The 10,286-nt window shown below is 48.8% G+C and overlaps 1 protein-coding gene and 1 long non-coding RNA gene across 6 annotated transcripts in view; one reads left to right on the top strand and one right to left on the bottom strand.

Moving 5' to 3' along the window:
- Positions 1-2,998: 2,998 nt before the first annotated feature.
- Positions 2,999-9,877, bottom strand: LOC309632003. Its single transcript, XR_014246693.1, has 2 exons — positions 9,752-9,877; positions 2,999-3,443 (listed from the first exon to the last, which is right to left on the bottom strand). It is a non-coding gene; the product is annotated as an uncharacterized lncRNA (long non-coding RNA).
- Positions 9,465-10,286, top strand: part of WDR86 (WD repeat domain 86) — a 37,454-nt gene continuing 36,632 nt past the window's right edge. For 2 of the 5 annotated variants that reach the window (XM_082399002.1, XM_082398998.1), the window contains exon 1: positions 9,914-9,979. The gene's annotated coding sequence lies outside the window, so the exon portion shown is untranslated. Of the gene's footprint in view, positions 9,553-9,832; positions 9,980-10,107; positions 10,237-10,286 lie in introns of those variants that run through there. The other 3 variants (XM_082399005.1, XM_082399004.1, XM_082399003.1) reach the window with 3 other exon arrangements.

The raw sequence follows: 10,286 nt of genomic DNA, 5'->3' as shown, positions 1-10,286 counted from the left end.
CGATGCTCTACGTAGCAAGCAAACTCCAGATTCTTTGCTGGAGAGGGACTCCTGATGGGGCCAAAGCAAGCAGGGAAACAAGATCGATTCCATGAGGCCGGGTCCAAGAGATAAACCCATTTCCCCGGAGAAGCACAGCGATTCCTGGGACTCCAGCCAGAAAGGAATTTCTTCCCTGGGTCCTCAGGACCCATGCTGATCATCACAAGCTGTGTCCTCAGCAGATCACTCCCGCAAAGAAAAGAACAAGTTTCTTAGGATTTTTTGCTAATCACATCCCACAGGGGTAGGCCAGTGGCATCATGCCAAAGTAAACTTTCTGTGGGGGAGAAGATTTTAACATCACTTGTTTACACAGGAACATTTAGCAAATTCTAAGGGAATCTAATCTGGCTGTTGAAGCAGGGCCTGGCCATACTTGGTTATCAGTAAACAACTAGTAACGACAACACAGCTAACATTTATTGAGCAACTACTATGCCCAAAACACTGTGCTAAACTATTTTTTACTTATAATGAGGTGGGTATGTGACTCTTGTCTCTTTTACAGCTAAAGAAGTAGACTTAACAAGGTAGCTGTAACTTGTCCAGAGCTGCACCACAAGTGGCAAAATAAGCAAAGAGCTCCAGCCGGCCGACTCCAGAGCCCGTACCTAACTCCTGCCATCAACCACAGCAGAGGTTTTCCCAGATTTCAGACCCAGACACGCACATCTTAAAAATATTCTTCTCTTTGATAACTAGGGTAGGGTTTTGGTGTCTGATTTATCATTTAGTCCATAGGTTATAGAATATAAGACAGTATCTCAAAACAGAGTGACAGACTGAGAGAACGACCTTATGGTTACCGGGGGTAAAGGTGGAGGGAAGGGATAGCTAGGGAGTTTGGGATTGACACGTACACACTGCTATATTTAAAATGGACAACCAACAAGGACCTACTGTATAGCACAGGGAACTCTGCTCCATGTTATGTGGCAGCCTGGATGGGAGGGGAGTCTGGGGGGAGAATGGATACATGTATATGGATGGCTGAGTCCCTTTGCTGTGCACCTGAAACTATCACAACATTGGTAATCGGCTCTACTCCAATATAAAATAAAAAGTTAAAAAAAAAAAAAAAAGACTATCTCGATGAGAGTGAACATAGCTCATGCTCTAGGACTCAAGAGACCAGCCACCCTATCACACTACTTTGAGGCATGGGAAGCTGGGTTGGCGGGGGCTCTTTGGATTGTCACCCGTTGGGAGTGGGGCAATGCATGTGAGGTTCACATGGGCGGTCCCTGGGAGGCAGGGGCCTTTTTCCTCAGTGACCATAGAGAGAAGGGTGTTTGTGTATGAGCCCTGGGCAGCAGTCACAGGGTCCTGCCAGAGGGTCGCCGGCAGGGAGCGACTTGGATCTACTACAGCTGCTGTGATTCTGCTGAAGCAGCAGTCCCAGGGTCCTGTTCCCAACCAAATGAAACTCGAGGTAGGGCAATTAATTCTCTCTCCTTGGAAATGAAATCTGGTACCAAATCACCCTGGGAGAGAGGAGGGCTGGAGCCAAGTAAACTCATAGCCACATCCCAGAGATGCATTCCTCAAGTTCTGGCTGCTGAGACATTGGCTTCTCCCAAGTTCTTGACCTTCTTTAATCTGGGTGTTCATCTCTCCTGCACTCGCTGTCCTTCCAACAAATCCCCCTTTCTTGCTTAAACTCCCCAAACTCAGTTTCTTTTGTTTCAGCCAAAGAATGCTGACTGACACCCCTGGTCGACCTCCCTTTCTGCTCCCAGCAAAATAAAGGCAGGTGTGGAGTTAGGGGTGAGCTGGCCCTGGTCTCCACTTGAAAGAACCCAAAACTCATGTAAATACCCTTTGTAGGATTAACAACCCCGGTACGAATTACACTTGGCTTCAGAATCCACACAGAGAGCAAGCAAATGCATGGCTTTGAGGGAAGCTAGAAATCTTCTGGAATGAGTGAAAACAGATGTTGCTAAACCAGGCTCACTCATTGTCCCTCCGAGACACACACACACACACACACATGCAGACATGCACACACACACACGCACACACCCTAACCAGGCTGCCACAGTGTGTCAGATGAGGATGAAGAGCACGGGGCCCACGTGCAGCAGCTCTGAGGTCTCTGACAGGGGAAGTGTGTCCACCCTGAGACTGTCGCCTTGCTTATCTCATCCTCAGAGAAATGCTCTTAGGGCAGCACCCACAGATCCTCATCTGAATATTCGGGGAAAGAGACTCTTGCCAGATCTTTGCCCAAGACCTCTCTAGGAAAATTCAGCGGGACTGGAGCGAAAGGCAGAACCACGAGCCTTCTATGTGTTCGCACAGAGGGTGGGCCCGCTCCATCCAAGCCACTGACTCTGTCATTTGGTGGACACGCCCTTAGGCTTGGCGATAACAGATATGCAATCTCCACTCACCAGCTGAGCGACTTTGCTTAACCTCTCAAGGCTTCAGTTTCCTCATCAGTAAAATCAGGAAGATAATAATTATCCTGAGAAGTCGTCATGGAAGCCAAAAGTTATTACCCATCGTGTAATTGTGCCTGCCTTATGATGGTCACTCGATTATACTGGAATAAAATAAACATTCCAAAAGCACAGGAATTTTTGTTTGTTTAGTGTTATGTGGGGGGGGGGGGGAATATGTCGGAAAGTTTCTACCACCTTTGTAAATCGTCACTTTTCCATTGGCCGGCGAATACAGAGACCTGGTTTTACCTCTTCGTAAGCCGGTGCAAGCAAGATGCTGGTGAAGAGTATGAGTGATGGGTTAGTTTCAGGTAATTACTTGCAAGGAGTTGGCAAAGTTGGTCTGAAACCATAAACCAAAGATGGCTGTCACCTGCACAAGGAAAAATCAGGATGCTTGGGAAAGTCTCTCTGTCTCAAATATTTCTCCTTCTGAGGCTGAAATCTGGAATGTAGGGGAAGAGCTCCCTTGGCCCCCTTAACAGCAAATGGAAGCCTAGTAATTCCACTTCAAGAATAATTGTGCTATATTTAATTGTTGAGTAATGGGAGGGACCCTGGGCTGGGGCCGGAGAGGGTAGAAAAGATCAGACCAGGACCCTGAGGGAAGGAGAGACGGGCCCCCTGGAACAGCAGGAAGGTCCTTGGAGGCCCCCTGGCCAAAAAAATGGATGCTGAGGCAGCATTAGCTCAGCTAAACTCTTGACTTGAAATCTGGGGGTGTTTCCAGTTTTGACTATTGGAAATAAAGCTGCTATGAAAATTCATGCATAAGTCTTCACATGGACAGATGCTTTCGTGCTCTTGGCTAAAGAGGAATGGATGAGTCATATGGTAGGTGTATGTTTAACTCTCTAGGAAATTGCCAAACTGTTTTCCGAAGTGGTTGTACTGTTTTATATTCTCATCAGATGTGCAGGCACGCCTCGGAGATGTGGGCTCAGTTCCAGATCACTGCAATAAAGTAAATGTAACAATAAAGTGAGTCACACAAATTTTGGGGTTTCCCAGTGCATATAAAAGTTATGTTCACACTATATTGTAGTGTACTGTGTGCAATAGCATTATGTCTAAAAAAAAGTACATACCTTAATTTTAAAATATTTTGTTGCTAAAAAGTGCTAACCATCATCTGAGCCTTCAGCAAGTCATAGTAACATCAAAGGTCACTGATCATAGATCAGTGTAATAAATATAATAACAATGAAAAAGTTTGAAATATTTCAAGAATTACCAAAATGTGACACAGAGACACAAAGTGAGCAGATGCCGTTGGAAAAATGGTGCCGATAGACTTGACACAGGGTTGCCACAAACCTTCAGTTTGTAAAAGGCAACATCTGTGAAGTGCAATAGAACGAGGTGTGCCTGTATATGAAAGTTCCAGTCGTTTCATATTCTTGCCAACAAGAATTCTTGGAATGATCAGACTTGTTCATTTTAATCATTCTAATAGGTGTAGTGGTATCTCATTGTGGTTTTAATTTGAATTTCTCTAATGACTAGTTTATGTTGAGCATCTTTTCATGTGTTCATTGGTTATTTTGTATTCTTCTTTGGAGAAATGTTATTCAAATCTTTTCCTCATTTTTAAATTGGGTTATTTGCATTTTTATTGTTGAGTCGTAAGATTTTTAAAAAATACATTCTGAATACTAAAGCCTTATCAGAGATATGATTTGCAAATATTTTCTCCCATTCTGTAGACTGATTTTTCACTTTGAAACACAATAGTTTTTTTTTTTTTTGGCTGCGTTTGGTCTTCCTTCCTGTGCGTGGGCTTTCTCTAGTTGCAGCAAGCGGGGGCTACTCTTCGTTGAGGTGCGCAAGCTTCTCATTGCAGTGGCTTCTCTTGCTGTGGAGCATGGGCTCTAGGTGCGCGGGCTTCAGTAGTTGTGGCACACATGTTCAGTAGTTGTGGCTCGTGGGCTCCAGAGCACAGGCTCAGTAGTTGTGGCGCACAGGCTTAGTTGCTCCGCGGCATGTGGGATCTTCCCGGACCAGGGATCGAACCTGTGTCCCCTGCATTGGCAGGTGGATTCTTAACCACTGAGCCACCAGGGAAGCCCACATTGATTGATTTTTGAATGTTAAACCAACTTTGAATTCGTGGGGTAAATCTCACTTGGTCTTGATGTTTTATGGTTTTTATATTTATATTGTTGAATTCGATTGCTAAAGTTTTGTTTAGAACTTTTGCATCTATGCTCATGATGAATAGTGGCATATAATTTTATTTCTTATAATGTCTTTGATTTTGATATCAGAGTAATACTTGCCTCACAGAATGAACTGAGAAGCATTCCCTCCTCTTCAATTTTCTAGAAGCATTTTAGAGAATTGGTCTTATTTCTTCCTTAAATAATTGGTACAATTCCCCAGTGAAGCCATCTGGGTCTTAAGTTTTGTTTGTGGAAAGGTTTTAACTACAAATTCAGTTTTAAATATAGATACAGGGCTATTCAGGTTATATATTCTTCTTGATGAAGCTTGTGTCTTTTGTGTTTCTTACGTTTGGAGTTTGGTGAGTTCCTTGGATCTGTGAATTTATAACTTTCATCAAATTTGGAAACTTTCAGCCCTTAGTTCTTCAAATATTTTTTTCTGTTCCCTCCTTTCTTCCCCCTTCTTCAAGGAGTACAATCACTCATATATTAGGCTGCATGAAGTTGTCCCACAGCTTACTGATGCTTTTTCCGTTTTTTAAATTCTTTTTTTCTCTGCTTTTCGTTTTGGATAGTTTTTACTGCTATGTCTTCAAGTTTACTAATATTTTATGCTGAAATGCCTCATCTGCTGTTAATTCCATCCAGTGTTGCTATTGTTTAATATCAGACATTGCTTTCATCTCTAGAATTTCAGTTGGGAGTCCTTGATTCTACATCACCTTTTGAACACATGGAATACAGTTACAATAACTGTTTTCATGTCCTTGGTGCACTACTCTCAGCCCTGTGTGGGGTTGGGCAGTAATCCTTTTCCCACCTTGGGTAGTTTCTTCCCATGCACGTGTTAATCTGTCTCCAGCTGCATACTGGAGAGGGACCTTCTGTAGGTCTCCAGGGGTCTCCGCTCTCTGGTAATTTATCCAACTCTAGGCACTTGTTTGTCCTGGTTGCTCAGCTGTTTCTGAAACTCAGGGAGTCCACTGGGCTCCATCCAGGCTACCCCTTCCTGCTCTGAGGTCTGGAAATTCTCTCAGGGCAGTAAGTTGGCCTCTCATAGGACTCACCTCATCTGTCCCTGTCTCTCAGGAACTGCTGTCCTTTGTTGCCAGATGCCCAGTGTCTTAAAAACCGTTTCACATATTTTATGTGTCTGGTTTTTGGTTGTTTCAGGTAGGAAGCAGGAGGGTAAATCCAATCCCTATTACTTCACATTGGCCAGACTTGAAGTCAAAGCTAGTGAATTCTGAAAGCTGTTGAAAAACTGCCTTTCCTTTGTCTAGTTAGCCTCTGACATTTCTCCAAAGCTGCCAGGAAGAGTCTGTGGGGGAGATAAAATGAAATTTGGAGGGATGGGATGTTTACCAGCTGGCTTTAATACTACAGAATAGCCATGTCTTTACTAACACTGCCCCGGTCAGACACCCAGGAAAGGCCCAGACATTCCAGTGCCGGATGTGGGGTGAGCTTGGAGAGCCATGTGTGTGTCGAGTCTCTGAACCTTCCTCTGGGCCAGTCTCTGAGTGGCAACTCTCTTGTCCAGAGGGCCTGACTGCTGACTTTGGGGGCCAGCAGCGAGACAGTGGCCAGTAAAAGAGATTTTCTTGTCATGAGAGGGAGATTTGGTTTTCTAAACCTGCTTGTTTTTAAATCTTGACCCTTTTTAGAATGGACGGTGACTCCTTGGAGCAGATTGAGAGCATGTCATCCTGGGAATGAGGGGGTTGGGGAGTGGGGAGACCTGAGCCCAGTGGTCCGGCGCATTCTGGTTCAGGACCCTTGCTCAGAGACTACAGGACTCTCTGATATCTAATGCTGGTCCCATCCTTCTCTGGACCCTGGCAACACTCACAGTGTGGGACGTGCATATACAGGGTTCTAAGGGTATATGGCCATGTATTATTCCCCAAACAATAATTTTAATTCTCTGATAATCGTCCTCCGAACATTAATTATAATAGTAATAATACTGAGGTTTCACAAAGCCCTCTTTTTTCTTCCAATAATACAATATGTTTTGTGTTTGTGTGTGGTAAAATACACATAACAAAATTTACCATTGTAACCATTTTAAATTGTACACTTCAGTGACATTATGTACATTATGTACATTCACATTCACATTGTGCAACTATCACCACTATCTAGTCATACTTTTTTCATCACCCCAAATCAAAAGCCAGTACCTGGGACTTCCCTGGTGGCCCAGTGGTTAAGACTCCACGCTCCCAATGCAGGGGGCCCGGGTTCGATCCCTGGTCAGGGAACTGGATCCCACATGCACGCCGCAACTAAGAGTTTGCATGCCACAACTAAGGAGCCTGCCTGCCGCAACTAACACCCAGTGAAACCCAATAAATAAATAGAAGAAACTCAGTACCCATCTGCCTTTCTTGATGCCCTGCAGAGTAGGCCCCTGCAGCAGTCATTCTTTCTAGCAGGTGGAATTGTGGCTATTTGTGTGGCATGTGTCTGAGCACCCCCTGGCACAAAATGGTCTCCTCCATCGCTGTTGGTGCCCGGAGTCCCCCCCGCCAACCTTCAATCAAACATTGCCCCTCTCCTGTTTCTCCCATGAGGGATCTGGGCCCTTGGAGGAGTCTCTGGAAGATAGTTAAGTGCATGACGTGGGGGAGGGAGACCAGTGTTTGCTGATTGCACAGTTTTGCTGGCAGACCTAGCTTGGCTCCCGGGTCTCTACAGCTCTGTGTTCTCAAGGTGGGAGGCGGGAGACCCCAGTTTCAGAGGAATTAGGTGCTGTTTCCCAACTTTCCCACCTTCTTGCACCCCTGTTAGATTTGGGTGAAGTTCACCAAAGCAGAGTCTGTAATGCTTGACCTGAGAAGAGAAGCAGGCTTAAGATAGCATCTTCACTGCACATGCAGGCACCGAGACACCCCACACCATCTCACACACACACTCTCCCCACACACATAAGGAAATAGACCGGCTGGCTCACTCCCTACCAGGGGACCACTTTGGCCAAGCCAATGTGGGGGAAGAGGAATAAAGGAGAAGGGCAAGATGAACAAAAACTGTATCAACTTGGAAAGAGGAAGATGGTGGGGGTGAGCAATACTGGACCTTGGCTGGTTGACGTTGTGGCAGTGCTTCTGAATCCGCTCCGTGTGCTGGGAGCTGAGAAGGGAGCAGGTTTGTGTTGGTGGCGACTGAGGAACAGAAAGGTATGCCTCCCATCTTGCTCACTTCAATTGTGTGGGCTCCTTGGAAATTCAACTTTTCTCATAGTGTAGCTGTCCTTTTTCAAACACTAGTAGGCAGGCTCCTTGAGGGTGTGGCCATGATCATCTCACCCTGCCTTGGACCTCCCCACTTCTTGAACACCTTCTCTTCTTGGTGTCCAAGATAATAGATGCCTGTTCAGAACATTTGGGTCTCCTCTGGCTCTGAGACAGGCTGGGACCTTGGACCCTTTGCAGTGTTGCAGTGCTCGCATCTGGACACACCTCTCCTCAAGCAACAAAATACAAAGAAACTATATGGGACTAAAAATAACTGCATGCATGAGCAGTTGGGGCAAATTATGGGCAAAAAGCTACAAAAGACCCAAAAAACCCCTACTGCCACTTTTGAAGAGCCCGGAGCAAAAGATGGGGGTCAGGAGCAAAAGCAGGGTACTGTGCATGCCCCCTGCACACAACACCACCAGAAGGGTGGGTAAAGCACCTATGCCACCCCTCCAGCCTGACCCCCAGACTCCTACCCTCACCCCATAGAAGGAACAAGCTCACCCACACACACAGGGAGCGAGAGAGCAAGGGAACCTGTTGTGTGTTCTCGCTCCCCCCCTGCTGCAGCAGGGGCCCCAATTAAAGCCTTGCCTGAATTTCTTGTCTGGCCTCTAGTCAATTTCTATTGACTGGGGAAAGCCAAGAACCCTGGTCGGTATCAGCTCTTCTCTGTGTAAACTCTCCCTATGTCTTCTCACTCTTCACCTCACCTTCCCCAAGGGCTGCAGCTCCCAGGCATGCTCATGACTCCCACCCTCTCTGCCTGGCCTCAGCTGTAGGCTACACCTGTATGGCCAGATGCCCATCAGTCTTCACATCTGGATGTTGCAATGGCCCCTTTAAGTACACAGGTCCTAAAATGAACTCACGATCAGCCCGTAGAAGCATCCTCTGAACAGGTGTCATCAGCCACCATCTACCCAGTCTCTCGGCTCAGTGGGGACTCCCAGAGTCCCTCCTTCCTCCCAGCAGGCATCTAGTTTCTGAAGAGTCCACCTCTGGAATATCCCTGCCCTTTCTGCCTTCCTCTCTCCTGCTGGATCCCAGCAGCCCCCTCCTGCCTCCTTTCAACCCACCTCCACCAGTCTTTTTCCAAACGTCTCCAAACGTCTAACCATCACCCCTCCCCAAACCCTTCACTGGTCCCCATCGCCTACGAAGTAAGTTCCCACTCCTTAAGCAGAGCTGCAAGGTGATTCACAAATTTGGGGAAAGAAAGAATGGTTTTCTCTGGTTTTGACCACTTGGAGAATAAATGGCCCAATGCCCCATGGGACCCCATTATGGGCTTTTCTTTCGGAGTCTGGACGTGGTCAACCATTAGAAGGTCCGGTCGTCGTGATGAGGGCTAGCTTTCCGGAGCCACCCTGCTCCCCGCCCCCCAAAACACACCGACACAAATCCGATCTGAGATCGCCTGGCTAGCTTCTCTAAAGAGCCCTGGAGGGTTCGGGGAAATCCTGCTACCTTTAGGACCTGGAGGATCCGAGTAGGGGGTCACCCCGCCCCCACCCCCGCCCCCACCCCCACCCCCGGCCGCCGAGCCGGCACCGGAACTGCCTGATGGGAACCCGCAGACCCGCGCTCCAGGAGGTCTCGCTGCCCGGGGCGTCGGATTCCGGCAGAGATCTCGGTGGACAGTCAGAGGTGCGCGCCGAGCCTGGGGACGCGGGGAGGGGGGCTCCTCCTCCTCTTGCGGGACTTATTTAGGATTCGGGGTGTGCACGTAATTCCCCAGCGAGGGCGGACTAAGGGCGCTCTCCAACGAGGAGGGCCGACCCCAAGTCCCCCGAGAGCCCCTCTGGCAGGGTCCTTAGGACTGGGAGCCTGGAAGGAGCTGACTTGCCTGGTGGTGGCGCGCAGCCGCCGGCCCGAGTGCGTTCCCGGCGTGAGCGTCTCCCCAGCCCAGACCCTGCAGTCCACCTCCTCCTCCTCCTCCTCCTCGTCCCGGCCTTTGGTCCTGGCGGGGGTGGCAGAGGGCGGGAGCCCAGAGGCGCAGGCCGGGCAGCCGGAACCGTCGCACGCCGAGCGGTGCGCAGCGTCCCCGGGGCGGGCGCGGGGACCGCGGGCTGAGGTCTGTCCCGAGGGGGCGGGGGCGGGGGCGAGGGCGGGGGCGGGAGCGCAGGCCAGGAAAGTGGGAGGGGACAGGTTGAGGGGTGGTCTCTGAGGAGGAGCCAGGCTGAACCGTATTGTTCGCCTCGGCCGCCCGGAGCGCGCGGAGCGGGCCGGGGAGCTTACGCGGGGCGCTCCGCTTCCCGTGTTCCCCCCAGTCCCCGGCGCCCCGAGAAGAGAGCCGGGCTTTCCCGCGCGCCCCGGGACGCCTCTGCTCAGGTGGGGTGCGGGTCTTCCCTGGGGGCGCGGGCAAGGGAGGCGTTCCGCGC

This window comes from Balaenoptera borealis, assembly GCF_965194805.1.
Source record: "Balaenoptera borealis genome assembly, chromosome: 7".
NCBI classification, from domain to species: domain Eukaryota; kingdom Metazoa; phylum Chordata; class Mammalia; order Artiodactyla; family Balaenopteridae; genus Balaenoptera; species Balaenoptera borealis.
Note: the sequence above shows the minus strand (reverse complement) of the source record. Positions and strands in the feature narration are given on the sequence as shown.